This window comes from Anguilla rostrata, chromosome 15 (genome assembly GCF_018555375.3).
Source record: "Anguilla rostrata isolate EN2019 chromosome 15, ASM1855537v3, whole genome shotgun sequence".
Classification (NCBI taxonomy): domain Eukaryota; kingdom Metazoa; phylum Chordata; class Actinopteri; order Anguilliformes; family Anguillidae; genus Anguilla; species Anguilla rostrata.
The window spans coordinates 2323428-2337908 of NC_057947.1; the positions used below are offsets into that span (position 1 = coordinate 2323428).

At 45.5% G+C, this 14481-nt stretch overlaps 1 protein-coding gene across 15 annotated transcripts in view; it reads right to left on the minus strand.

Annotated features, from left to right (window-relative positions):
- Nucleotides 1-14481, minus strand: part of pcbp3 (poly(rC) binding protein 3) — an 82271-nt gene that overhangs the window by 24793 nt on the left and 42997 nt on the right. Inside the window, exon 1 of one of the 15 annotated variants that reach the window (XM_064310754.1) lies at nt 12732-12853. The exons of 13 other annotated variants lie outside the window; for them this stretch is intronic. The gene's annotated coding sequence lies outside the window, so the exon portion shown is untranslated. Of the gene's footprint in view, nt 1-11103; nt 11233-12731; nt 12854-14481 lie in introns of those variants that run through there. One more of the 15 variants, XM_064310753.1, reaches the window with a different exon arrangement.

Below are 14481 nucleotides of genomic sequence, written 5' to 3' on the forward strand. Positions count from 1 at the left end.
CGCGCGCCGTCCTCCACACGCCAGCGCTCCGCCTCGCTCACGAGGCCGCGAGAGCGACCCGCAGCCCGGCAAACGTCTGCCCGCGCGCTGCTGTCACCGAGCGACGCCTGCCGTTCTCCCTTCTCTCCCCTCCCCTCCCTCCCCTCCACTCCCACCTCCCCCCTCCTCCCCTCCCTGACACACGCGTGGGCGTCGTCAGTCTCACCGCGTGACCCCGCTCTCGCTCAGATCTAGCGCCACCTTCCACTTCTCCATCAGGGCCGTTGCCCATCTCACCCATGCGGTGCTCAAACGTGCCACAGAGGCACAGACACAGGAGACAGCTCATCATCGGGAGGCCGTCACACAGCCTGTTTAAGAGAGCTGCAGACTGCAAAACCATCTGGTTTTATACCCCCAGACAAAACCCCATCTCTTGCGTCCTCAACAACAAGACCAGACCAAAACCTAGTATATGGCTGGACCTAACACACGTGATCCGGCCGACCAATGGTGTAACTTCATCACTCAGTCACTCAGTCAGTCACAGACATTCGCGTTTGAAGGGCTGGCCCTGCTGTTGCGGTCCTAACTTCACTTGGGGGAGAGGCCATCCTAGAAAAGGATCTTTGTCACTCAAAACACACTTTAAATATCAGGGCCTTTGCTTCTGCATCATTGTCGATAATTAATTTCAGCAACATTATAAAAGTAAAGAAGAAGAGGAAGAAGAAGATGATGAAGAAGAGCCAGAAGCGCTAAGCAGAATGGTTCTTTTTAAATTCAGGGCAAATTTAGACCATGAACCCCAAATGCCCCCACATCCACTATTGTAAAGCCAGAAGGTCATTAAAAACTTTCCACACAGAAACTGTCTGGGCTAATCAAATAATCTATACAACCACCCATGCATTATCTAACCTGCTTAGACAGAATCGCATTATCTAACCTGCTTAGACAGAATCTAGTGGCATGCTTCATAAAACAAAGTGCAGCAAAGGCCATGAGAACAAAGAAGATATAGCTCTGAGCATCACTCTGTCCTGAGCATCACTCTGTCCTGAGCACCACTCTGTCCTGAGCACCACTCTGTCCTGAGCACCACTCTGTACTGAGCATCACTCTACCTCTGAGCATCACTCTGTACTGAGCATTACTCTATACTGAGCACTAATATGTGTACTGAGCATCACTCTGTCCTGAGCATTACTCTGTCCTGAGCACCACTCTGTACTGAGCATCACTCTCTTCTGAGCATTACTCTGTACTGAGCACCACTCTGTCCTGAGCATTAATATGTGTACTGAGCACCACTCTGTCCTGAGCATTACTCTGTCCTGAATATTACTCTGTACTGAGCACCACTCTGTCCTGAGCATTACTCTGTACTGAGCATCACTCTGTACTGAGCATCACTCTGTACTGAGCATCACTCTGTACTGAGCATCACTCTGTCCTGAGCATTACTCTGTACTGAGCATCACTCTGTACTGAGCATCACTCTGTACTGAGCATCACTCTGTCTTGAGCACCACTCTGTCCTGAGCACCACTCTGTCCTGAGCATTACTCTGTACTGAGCATCACTCTGTCCTGAGCATTATTCTGTACTGAGCATCACTCTGTCCTGAGCACCTCCAGACCCCCCATTTGGGTGTATGGGGCATGCAGATGTGCAGAGGGCAGAGGTGAACATAGCAGCAGCTTTGTGCCAACATCTGTTCACCTCATCAATGTCACAGCACTCCTTAAATGTAATCCATTTTAATGATTCCAGATCTTCAGTAAATTTTATCATGTCTGTGTAATGCACATATGGAAGTTACCATAATGTCTTTAATAGAATTCTTCATTTCTAATTTGCAATAGTAATGTCAATTGAGGAATCTCTATGTGATTTCTGTCATTTTATTTCTTAACGTAATTTATGTAAATTGTTCATTTAATTTATTGTATGCTGGCTGACCCTTGAAAAATGAAGTTAATCTATTCTGTTTGAAACGTGTTCAACAGTTTCTTTCGACTCCTGGCAAGAACATATGCAATAAAATGATATATGTCAGTGTTTCTCAACCCTGGTCAGGGGGACCCACTGCCCTGCATGTTTTAGATGTCTCCCTGCTCCAACACACCTGATTCAAATGAATGGGTCGTTATCGGGCTTCTGCAGAGCTTGACCAGGGTTGAGAAACACTGATCTACGTGGTGACGGTTATAAGAATCAGCACTATAATTTCACAGCCCAGTGCAGTTTTTCCTTTTTTTCAACATTTTTGATACAGGAACCTGCAAAACTAAGGTTGGATCTGAACACACTTTCAGATTATTCAGATTATTCAGATTACAAGGACTGCCATTAGTGCCACTGTACCAAAACTGCAAAGGACATTTGCTCCATTCATACTGCCATGGCCAAAAGACAGATCAATCAATTATGTCAATCATCCTTTATTTACACAGTACAGCACATTCCATATACCTTAGTGCATCACAAAGTGCTTCAAAATAAATTAAAAGAACATAAAAATGCATTAAATATCAATTTTAAAAAAATAAATTAAATAAAATGAAATTAAAATAAATGAAATATTTAAAACTGGACCAGTAAAGAGTTATGTAAAAGCAATGCTAAAAATGTATGTCTTGCATTCGTTTGTGAAAACTTTCAAGGACTGAACATCCCTCAGACCCTCCAAGGGCTGGGGCCATAGACACTAAATGATGCCATGCCAAAGGTCTGAGTCCTGTATCTAGGGATGAATAAATAGGTTACTGCCAGAGGATCCAAGGGCTCTATTAGGCACATACCCCGAAAGCAAGTCAGATAGGTAGGGGGTGCTAGGCCATGAAGTGTCTTATAAACTAAAAGAATTTTAAAATCAATCCTAAAATGGACTGGTAGCCAATGAAGTGCTTTTACAACAGGAGTTATGTGTGCTCTCTTTTTGGTTTTAGTCAATAAATGAGCAGAGTTTTAGACTAGCTGTAAGTGATTGATAATAAATAATTACAAACCAGAAAAAATTGTAGTAGTCATGTCCACTCATAATAAAACCTGTATTAGTTCCTCTAAAGTGCTTTTCTATAAAAGTGGTTTCACTAGAGCAGTCTTAACAGCCTATGGGAACTCCCCAGTTTGAAGGGAGTAATCACTTAAGTACTTAAGACTTTGTCAGACAGAGCACTAAAAACTATTTTATAAAGGGAGGTGGGGATAGGGTCTACAAGACTGGGTGAGGACTTGAGTTCCGCAAGAAATTTGCACAGCATGTCATGGTTAATCACATCAAACTCTTGGGTAGGAATTTTAGTGCCAGAGCAAATATTTACAATTTTGCCTATGAAAAAAGAAACCAATTCTGTGCATTCTGATATGGAGAAATAATCACTTGTGTGGGCATGGGGAGGATTGAGAAGGCGGTCGATAGTGGAGAGGAGCTTTCTGGGGTTATAATAATTATCAGCTATTAAAGTCTAGCCAACTTAATGACCTAATTGAAAGCAGTAAATTTCTGTCTAAATATGTAATAATACACCTGTAATTTATTTTTCCTCCATCTCCGCTCCACCTTACGACAACATTGCTCAGGCTGTAGTGTTTTTTAATGAGGGTACTGCTGTAGTGGCTTAAAATTAACATAAAGGGCTTAGCTTAGATAGGGCCAAGGACAGGCCCATGTGGAACCTCATAACACCATTTTCAGCCTTTTTATGTCACCTTTTTTTCTTTAATGATTTCATTCATGTCCCAATCAAATTGCATGGCTAGCAATGAGGCAAAAGCTAAATTGCCATTTAAAAGCAGAGGACTGATAAAAACCATCTCATTATGTCTCTCACAAGCATTTGCTTGACTGTTTGGAGCCAAATGGTGAAAATATGTGAAGCATTTCTGGGTGAAAAAAGCTTTTCTATGAACAGATCTAATGTGCTTTTCAGCATTTTGGCCACGGTCCCAGCCTCCTGAGATTCATTAATAATTCAAAGAATAGCAGCCAAAAAATTGAGTTTATGACTCAGCAGGTAGGTTGAGTGCTCGATTTTGGCAGCGGGTTCAATTACATTAACATCATTATAACAGTTTTAGCAGAGATTTTGAAGATTTCAGCATCAGTAGTAGTTTAGTAGTGATTTAAAGAATATTATCGTGCAGGGGATACACAGCTCACCACAGGTAGGTGAATAGGCTCTGAATGGCAACATAAGAGGCCATCTTATCCAGGAAAGCCAGGTCTTCCTCCACTGGAGATAGGTGACAAGCTCAAGTTTTCTCAGAACAAGGTCCTCTAATGTAAAGCAAAGGGTTGAATAAAAGAGCTCTTGCAAGTGAAGACAGTCAAGCTCATCTACACCAGAGATCCTGTGCAATGGGATGATGTGTAAACACCTATAATGTAATAAATAAAGGATTTATAAGGTGAAGGGCAGATGGATGTTTCATTCAGGAGAAGAAGTGCTCTGGTATAATGGCCTCGTGGTCACAGTCCTACTGCTGTATGAAAAGCCTTCACACCTAACAAGGAGATCATGAATGCCCTTAACTGAAAATGGACTATTCCCACTTGCATAATGAACACACTGTCCATCTATCAGGTTTTGTCAAACTCAGTCACTCCTTCATGAACAAAGGTGAAGTCATGCCTTCAAGGTGGCTGTGGATGTACCTGGACGAAGACAAAGGTGAACTCTGCCAGCCCAGTCAGCTGCGGACAGCCTGAATCTCTGAATTAAAGGCGTCTTTATAATGCCAGGGGCCTGTGGTGAGAGTGGGGAGTCTCTTTCCTACAGCCGAATGAAAGATATCAACTCATTACATCAAAGCCGTTAAGCAGATATTTTTTTCTAAAGCAACTGACACAGCTTTTTTGCACTTTTACATAGTATCCGTTCATGCAGCTGGATAAATACTGAAGCCATGCAGGTTAGGCACCTTGCTCAAACGTACAACAGCAGTGTCCTTCTTAGGAACTGAATCTGCAAACTTTAAGATACAAGCCCAGTCTCTTACCCATTATATTACACAGCCACCCAAATGGAAGAGAAGAGGAGCATCCAAACATGTATGAGCTGATGATGCACTGCAGCCTCTGCTTCGGGGAGGGTCCTTCTCTTCAGTGAAAACATGTAACACTGATGTTCTTATTTCAATGAGTGTCACCAATGAATGTTTCCAATGTAGCGCAACCAGGCTGAGCAAGCCTGCACAGAGCACATGCTCCTTATACTTAATATCATCTGATTCATGCTGTGATACATGATCAGGTGGAGAGTAGGATGAGAGGGGTTCTGCTCCCGCTATCCCAAATCTAAGTACTTCCACGTGGCTGATGTAGCATCCAAAGTGTGGAGGAACCTTCGTTCTATGAGCATCCTGTTCATGGTCCAGAAAATGAATTACCCCAGCATCTCCAATGTATGCATCCTAACCCCCCCACTCCCCAAAAGATGTGACAGCCACACCCGCAGCCGGAGAGCCTGGTAGGAAACAGAGGCCATTTTGAGGGAAGGAGAGTTGTCTGGGTTTTGAGCTGTAAGAGCCATGGCAGAGGGGCCATCTGGAGAGGCTGCTGGGATTTATCCTATTAAATAGATCACCAGTCCTGTCAGTGGATCAAGAGCCCGTGGATAACGAGAAGTGACAGTGTTTATTAGGGGCTGCGCGGCTCGTACGCGGTTTCAGGGCCAATTAAAGCCTGCGGCGCACTGCCTGTTCCCCTTCCCACCACAGCCCACAATTCAGCCGCTATGAGCAGCTAACAGGCTGCAGGATAGAGATTCAGCTGCTATGAGCAGCTAACGGACTGCAGGAGAGAGATTCAGCTGCTACGAGCAGCTAACGGGCTGCAGGAGAGCAATTCAGCCTCTACGAGCAGCTAATGGGCTGCAGGATAGATAGTCAGCCACTATGAGCAGCTAACAGGCTCAGGATAGATATTCTGCCACTATGAGCAGCTAACGGACTGCAGAAGAGTGATTCAGCTGCTATGAGCAGCTAACGGGCTGTAGGAGAGACATTCAGCAGCTACGAGCAGCTAATGGGCTGCAGGAGAGAGATTCAGCAGCTACGAGCAGCTAACGGGCTGCAGGAGAGCGATTCAGCCTCTACAAGCAGCTAACGGGCTGCAGGAGAGAGATTCAGCCATAATGAGCAGCTAATGGGCTGCAGGATAGAGATTCAGCCATAATGAGCAGCTAACGGGCTGCAGGAGAGAGATTCAGCCATAATGAGCAGCTAACGGGCTGCAGGAGAGAGATTCAGCTGCTATGAGCAGCTAACGGGCTGCAGGAGAGAGATCTCACTCAGCTTCACATTTACCCCACAAATTATTCTGTGTCCGTATTCATTCATATTCATCGGTAGGCGACGACGGCCAATCTCGCCTTCTCGGACGGGTACAGACTCAGAACAAACTGTGGGATGAATGTGAAGCTGAGTGTTTCGCCTGCACCTCTAGATCACTGGTTCCATTAGTACAGAAGCTAAGGCAGCCTCTCCTCCCTGACCTAGGGTTATTACCCCCAGCTCGCACTGTGGAAACCTGAGGCACCGTATGCTAATCTGAATGGCAAGGCTATGCTAAGGATGCAGGGTTACTGCTCAACCATTAAAGCACTTCCCTTCAAAACCCACAGGCCAGATATGCTAAAGCTGTAGCTTGTGAAGTTCTGCCCAAACGGAGCAGGGGCGGTCCCTAGCACATGACAGCGTGAACGTGCGGTCATTCCCCCGCGTTCCCGGTGACTGGCTGACCTCGCTCGCTGCTTGCCCTGCGCTGTTTCGCTGTACGTGACATGGCTGGCGGCTGCCCAGGAGCTGCGCATGGACGGCCGTGGGTTCGACCAAGCCTCCTCACTCAGAGAGACCCCCACAAGAGAAAGAAACTGTCCAGCTGAATTTAAACAGCACTTTGCAGGGCAGACTGCCGGGGGTGGGGAGGGGACAGGCCCACTTTTGTTAAGGATCTTAACAACGACCAAGACTAGAAATCCCCCATTAAAAATACAAACACAAAATGATTACTGCATTAGCCATAGACTGCTTTCTTTTGCAGTTCGAAAACTGTGAGTTGTTAAAATACGAATGGGGGTGGATGCAGTATAATCTGAGTCCATCCCCCATCATCTGTTCTGTCCTAATCCTCCCAGGCACACTGATTATTATATTTTCATATGAACCATCCATAAACATGGGCGATGAGCTAGGAAACTGTGGTGCCAATACAATGAGTCTGTAGCACCTTCCGTCCTGAAGAACTGCAGCACTCAGAGAATGGGTCTGTATCCTTAAGGCTCCGCACACAGATAGACTGATAGACACACACACACACACAAGCTAGATAAAAACGCTTATGAGTTAACTTCAAAGGAACCAGTTTAAGTCTCATTTCTCCTAATGCCTTGTGGATAATGCAGAAAGACATTGACTACACGCAAGTACACACAAGCATTACTGTTTTCCTTCTCCCAGGAAGTGAGTATATCCTGCAAGGAAAATGTCACCATATTGAAATGTATTTTCGCAAAGGATTCCGACAGCCTCGCTGACTTGTAAAATTAAATCCATCCCTGTTAAAAACCTACTTTGCATATTTTGTAAAGCACTTAGTACTGATAATTTAACCCAGAGCCAAGAAGTAATGCAGATTATCAAGGTCATTGCAATAATTGTAGTCACGGTAAATTATTATTATACGATTGAAATATGTTCTGCATGAAAAGCAGAAGCCTATTTTGCCAGTGCATGGCTGAGGTTGTCATTTTGTGCTGTGATGACATCACACTGACCTCTGACCTTGTCAGTCAGCCAGCATTCCTGCAGGACCACACGCATGCCTTCTCAGATGCTGTCTCTGACATTAAAAATATATTTATTTATTTTTTACTGCAAAATATATTTTATATGCATGTGTGATGAAACGTTACTTTTGCCATGAAGACATCATGCCAAATTCTTTGTTTGCCAAATTTAATGAGTTAATTGTTTAAGATTCGCATACCTTACACATACAGTACCTTAGGGGTGGGGTTCGGAGACTGGCTATCATTCATTTCTAAAGAAAATCACAGAATTTACTGACAAGACAGATTCTCTCAAGGATGGTTCTGGCATGAAGCTAAGACACAACTTCCAACCATACGTGCAGACACGGTCAATTTTGACCTATTGTGGATGAAAACTTTACAGTAAGTTCAGCAAGAAAGGAAGTACAGCAATATGCCATTTCTAGAAACAACTGCACTTAATTTGACTAGAGTCATATTCATGTTAAAAAAAAGGGGAAAAAATCATACTTTGAAAAAAGACACTGTAAAAAGTTTAATTCTCAATTACTTCAATAGCTTTAGAATACATTGTTAAATATCCTTGTGACAGAAAAGGAAAATGTCAGATGAACTACCGCCCTCTGTCCTCGGAGATTAATGTAGAATAGCTGCTCAGAGAAATGGTGATGTCACTGGGTGATGTCATTACAGTATGACTGTGTGAATTTATGTGTCATTTGCTCTGTTCTATGGTGTTTGGTTCAGTCCTTGGTTAAATAGCTGCGTGCAAACAAAGGTAAAATTGAGCATTTTAGGCATTTAGGAAATGTTCTTATCGAGCAACTTACACAGCATGCATTCTTTCACACCCACTATAACACATTTAAACAGCCGGATATTCACTGAAGCACAAGGTCTGACTCAGAATAACACCCACAATGTTAGCCCAGTTCCCTAACATTATCTGGGATAACTAGCACATGTAGTATAAATAAATATATTGCCACACAACTCAAGCCCTCCTCTCTTTTCACCATCAAAGATACCCACGATGCCTCTCTCCTGTCCGTCACCCACTTGTTTACTGTTACAGATAGTAACACTGTGTTCATTTTGCCTCAGCGTGATGCCCAACAGTTTGCAGTGTTCCCAGATGGTTCTGTCCCATCCAATGAACTGAAACGACAGCTGAAAGTGGCGAAGGCAGCCATGTTAGAATGCTTGAGAGGGACTCATTCAATCGGTATCCAATGGAAACCTGAGATGAGGATGGCAGCGCTACTTCTGTCTCGTACACAGGAAGGCCAGGGGTCATGCCTTTGGTTACTGGTAAAACTGCTGGTTATAAGGTGCTTATTAATCACTGATGCAAATCACCATCTCGTTTGCGTTGTCTGTCCGTGTTGTTGACTGTATGTGACTGCAATCGGGCGTGAGCTCCAAGCATTCTGGGGCTGCATGTTCCCTCTCCTGGAACCGTGTCCCATCCGGGACGGGGGTGGTGGTGGTGGTGGGGGGGAGGGGGGGGAGCGGGGCGTCCGAGGAGGCGCGGACGCCGCGCTGCGAGCCGCTCCCGAGGACCCTTTCGTTAGCGCGCGCGTCTGCGGAGAGCCGGCCCTACACGGCCTGACAGCCGGGGCTAAAGCTGTCAGCCCCAATCAGTCGCCCTGGCAGAGATCTCAGCCCAAATTACAGTCAAACGCAGGCTGGGGGTGGGGGGGGGAGGGCGTGTGGGGGGGTGTGCCACTGCGGCGGCCACGTTTGCTTCCTCGCACGGACGTGGAAGAGGGCTCCGCCGTGGCGGCCGGGGGGAGGAGAGGGCGGCCGCCGCGAGCGGACCGCGCCTCCCGCACGGGCTCGGTGTCTCCTCCGTGTGAGGAGGAGCGTCGCATCACGCCAGGCTGCAGCCCGTCCGTCCGCCCCTGTGTGTCCGCCCGCCCGTCCGTCCGTCCGTCCATGCTCGCGCCTGCGCCAGCTTGCTCGCTACGTTCACCACATCAGCGACGAGTAAAGAAGCCATGGACTGAATTCCGACTCAGATAATTTGACACCATCTACACATGAGCATCTGCCACTTCAAAGACCGATGTTTGGATTCCGGTACGAAACACAAGATCGATCACAAAGCTCATTGTAAGCCTGAACACAAACATCAAACAGGGCTCCAGTCCAAAAGAAAAATATAGTGGTATTATTAAAAATATAAAAACAGTCTCCTTTAGTTTTTAACCTAAGGGAATCCCAATAAATTCAATTTTTACATGTACCCACAAAAGTAATTCTTGCGTATATGGGTTAATGAAAATTACTCTACATCCTTTACATGTTGCTCATTTGCATTTATGATCTTTGTACAACTTTATGTAAAGAATTTAAAAAAAAAGAAATGTCTCTCGCAATTTGGTGTGGGGATGTTTGCTCATTTCACGTTAACCATGAACACTGAGACGCCATTGAATAGACAAGCCGCCTCGCTTCTCTTCTTATAGGCGAACACTAAAGGAATCACCATGGCAGACAGCGAATGGATGACATTAATTGGAATAACGATGGGGAAAATTACTCAATAATACTGTAGGTATAATTATGGGAATAATGTACTGCTCACGATGGGAAAGATATCTGTCAAGGTCAGTAATGAGACTCAAAAGGACATGTAATGAAAGGGACATCGTACTGTCCATCACGATATGACAATGTGGATATTTTTTTGCCATTATGACTGCATAGTGACTGTTAAAGGTAATAAAACCATGCATTCCCATACACATTGACATGTAGCAAAGATTTCAGAGCAGAACCACCAACTGATGCTTGCATTTTCCAAGGAGCAAACATGCACTCCGGCAGTGCCTATGGTTTGGTATTTGACCAAAGAAGAAATACGTGGACCAATACGTAATGATGACTTAATACCTGAATAAGATATTCCTGTTTAGGGTTTGTCTTTACAATGCCAAGAGATAGCAAAAACAAATCTTTAAAAAATGATTTTGCAATCACATCATTCTGAATAAATGTAGTCATCACCCATTCTGCGACGGTCACCAGGAAGCCATTTGTATCACATTCGGAGTCAGCGCTCAGAATCCATGGGAAAGAACATATGGTTTTTGGTCATATAAACTCACTCAACCAAACTGGACCAATGTCAGATCAGTCTTCGCCCGTTGCACTACCATCGAAAGTCACCACTTCTTATGACTCGTGAACCAAAATTTAGGAAAGTAGTGATTAAAGACACGTCATCTCCTTTCAATGGAACCCTTCAGTGTCTGATATTTAGAGAAATAGCAACTGGATCTGTCCATAACCACAGACAACACACGAAAACGCAGATCAGATTTAAAAAAGGATTTACCTTTGTGCAGCTTCAGACAGATGGCCACCTCTTTCCACGTTCGCTAAAGATTAAAAACCGCAGAAGGAAAATTATTTTTTCCCCTCTCCTTTCACTCAGCCCAGACAGAACGCTGACGGCTGATTGGCTGCGGGACTTGGTCACGTGGACACGGCAAAAAGAACACGTGACCTCTAGCGGAATGGCGAAAAAAAAACGGAAATCTGAATGTGGTGGTGGTGCGGCACCTTGGCGTGTGCGTTTTTGTTGTGTTTTCGGGAAAGTGGGTCGTATTATTTGCGGGGCGATGGTGTCCCAGCTGCGGATGGATCGGCCCCCGGGGGCGGGGAGGCTGGGAACCCCGGAATCGCTGCCCCCACCTCATTTCCAACAGGGTGAACCCCCCCCCCCCCCCCCCCCCAAACCTCCATAGCCACAAATGCCCATTCCCGTGGTGACCTGCCCTCCCTTTGCCCAGACTACAGGACCTGAGGCTCAGACAGGACACCAAGGAGGGGAACGGGGGGGGGGGGTTATTGGGCTGTTGGGCAGGGGGGTGGGTTGGATGTGCCGAGGTTGGCATTCCAGTTCCTGGGGGGGGTTGAAAGCGAAGTGGGGGTGGGGTAGACGGGGCATGTTCCCATTGGCATGGTCCAGCCAACCTTTTAATCTGACGGTGTGGGGGAATTAACAGCAGCCGCGCTGACATCCTACCAGAATTATCTGCTCAGCCTGAGAGCAAATCCAGCAGGATTTCAGACGGAGATCAGAAATGGGGATTAATCAAGAGCGTTTGCAGATGAACAACTGCAGAACAACGGTGAGTGTGTGGGGGGGAGGGGGCTTTTCAACAATGCAGCTGCACTGATGAATAATAATAAAAAATGCCCTCGACTATTTACCATAGACAAATGAAGCCTTCACAAATAGGGCCAGAAAGACCTTTGCATAATCATCAGTTATTCTGCCTTCATTGAATTCATAATTTATTAGATACTGAATCTTACTGATTCATTCAGGTTATGTTTTTATCTTTCAAATGATCTTTCTTCCCAAAACTAGAATGGCAGAACTCTCTAACTATCAAACTCCCTTTGGGAAAATCTGAGAAATAGAGCATTAAATATGACCAAATGACACCGTGGAAACGAGGAAAGCTGTGCCCCAAAGAACACAGCAAATGGAACAGCCAGTCAGGAGTGATTCGTTTCAAATGCAAACGCGTTTTGGACAACCTTCATGTTCAGAATAGTTGGTGCCAAAGAAGAGCAAGTTTGAACTTTGAAAATGCATACACTCTTTCCCCAGGCTATTTTATTCCTCTTTCTCCCTCTCTCTCACACTCTAATTAGCACACACATGTGCATATGTATGCAAACACACACACACAATTCATGCTGCCTCTGTAACCTGGAAGCATAGAATGCACGCAAATTCATGATTCTAAAAGAGAAACAGATCCACAGACAAATATGCAACGCAAGACCAAGTTGAGGAACAAGTTCTCTAAACAAACACTTCACACTGTCTGTCCTTTCCAAAGGGATGAACAGGAATTCCCAGCCCCATTCCCATTACCATTCCCATTCCAGACAAAGTGAAGCAAACGAGATCCGGAGTCACGGGAAGCGAGAGGAAGTGGGTCTTACCCGGTCGGAGGGAAAGTTCCTGAGGATTCAGATGGGACCAAAGAAAGATGGAAAGATGGAAGACTAGGGGAGCACTGAGAGACAGAACAGCAGGCCCAGTCCTATAAGCAACTAACCCATCGCCCTCAGCAAGGTGACTATGCTGGACCATGGGTGGGTTGGGGGGGATGGGGTTCGGGGTGGGGGGGGGGGGGTTCAGGCAAGGCTACATCACCATCTCATCATCCCCACAACCTAATTGGTCCAGACGGGCGTGAAGGAGAGAGAGCGATAGAAGAGGTAACACAGTCATGTCTGAGAGCACGAACGTACCACAGCGGTGGACAGGACCCAATCGGGCTGAATATTTGGGGCGGGAACAAATGGGCAGCGGCAGATTGGACGGGAGGAGGGGACTTTGAGGCGTTATGACTTTGGTGATGTTCACTGAAATGAAGCGCTTCCTGAATCGATAGCTTTAACTTTGTCAGTCACCCTCAGCCTCAAATTGAGCAGAAAGCGCTGTTGGGTGCATGGATAATTACATATCTCTTTATTGACTTATCGGCTGGGACGTTGCGTGGGGGTTGCAGGATAGATATTCTCAGTAGTACGTGCTATAGGTTAAAGGTTTAAAATAGAGGTAACTTGATTCGTGTTTGTAAAGAAAAATAACTGAATTCAGTTATGAAGGTTTTAACAAGACACAAACCCAGGTCAGGAGAGGTATAGAAGGGCATTTCATGAGAAGCGTAACCACTTAAGTTCCACCAAAATGCCCTGAATGGCTCAGAACAATCAGCATCCTCGCCCCATTATTTCACTTATGGCCTCTGCTTTTCAGATACACATTCAGTTGAGTGGAGAGTGCTTTACATCATCTGTTCAATATGAGGTCACCTTCTGTCCCAAGGGCGTATCGAGCCTACGGGCAAAGAGAACACAAGCCATGACAAAACCCCCCATGAAACCGACCCCTCGCTCTCTTCAGCGGCTGTGGGTGCGTAGAAAAGAGAGGTACGCCAGGAGTGGATATTGTGGCTCTAAGGCACAGTTCTTTGTTTCGGGAAGAAAGGCTCTCTGCTCTCTGGAAGCTTCCGGACATGCAGGAGCAGCCCGTCCTGCCCCTCTCGCCCCTCTAATGGAAAATTTCCCCTGACCTTCTTTTGGCTGCAGTCAATGTTCCCCATAATGGGCTCCCTCGCAGCTAAAACCGATAAATAATGACGTGGGTCTGAAAGCAGGCTTTTAATGCAGCCCTGCGATCTCCATGCGCATTCTGCACCCGTGCTTCAGTGCATGGAACACAAGCTGCTGCATTTGAGCCAGGGCTGTTATGATGGCTGCCCCCTCACAGGCTAACAATTGTGTAGGAAAACATACACGATTAGATTACAGTATAAATATCAATTCGCCATCAATGCACATCGTGTTTAATTTGCTACCAAGCTGCAGATTACTGAGCAAGGCTTGTGACGGTAAGTGCCTTTACTGAGCAATACAGCAGGAAGCGCACAGTAAAGCCATCACATTTGAATGTAAATGTTATCCGAATAATGAGAAAGGAAATGGGGGAAAAGAAAGTTTCACACATCCATTATGGCTTCCCATTCAGTACTTATTCTCACAAGATTATTTAGGTACTGCACTCTGTAACAATCGGAACTTGAAAACATCAGTGGGCCTGGGTGAAAAAAACGAAATATACAGACGGGTGACAAATTAGTAAAACGTAAAAACCAACATAAAGTGTCTTGGGCCACCACAAGCT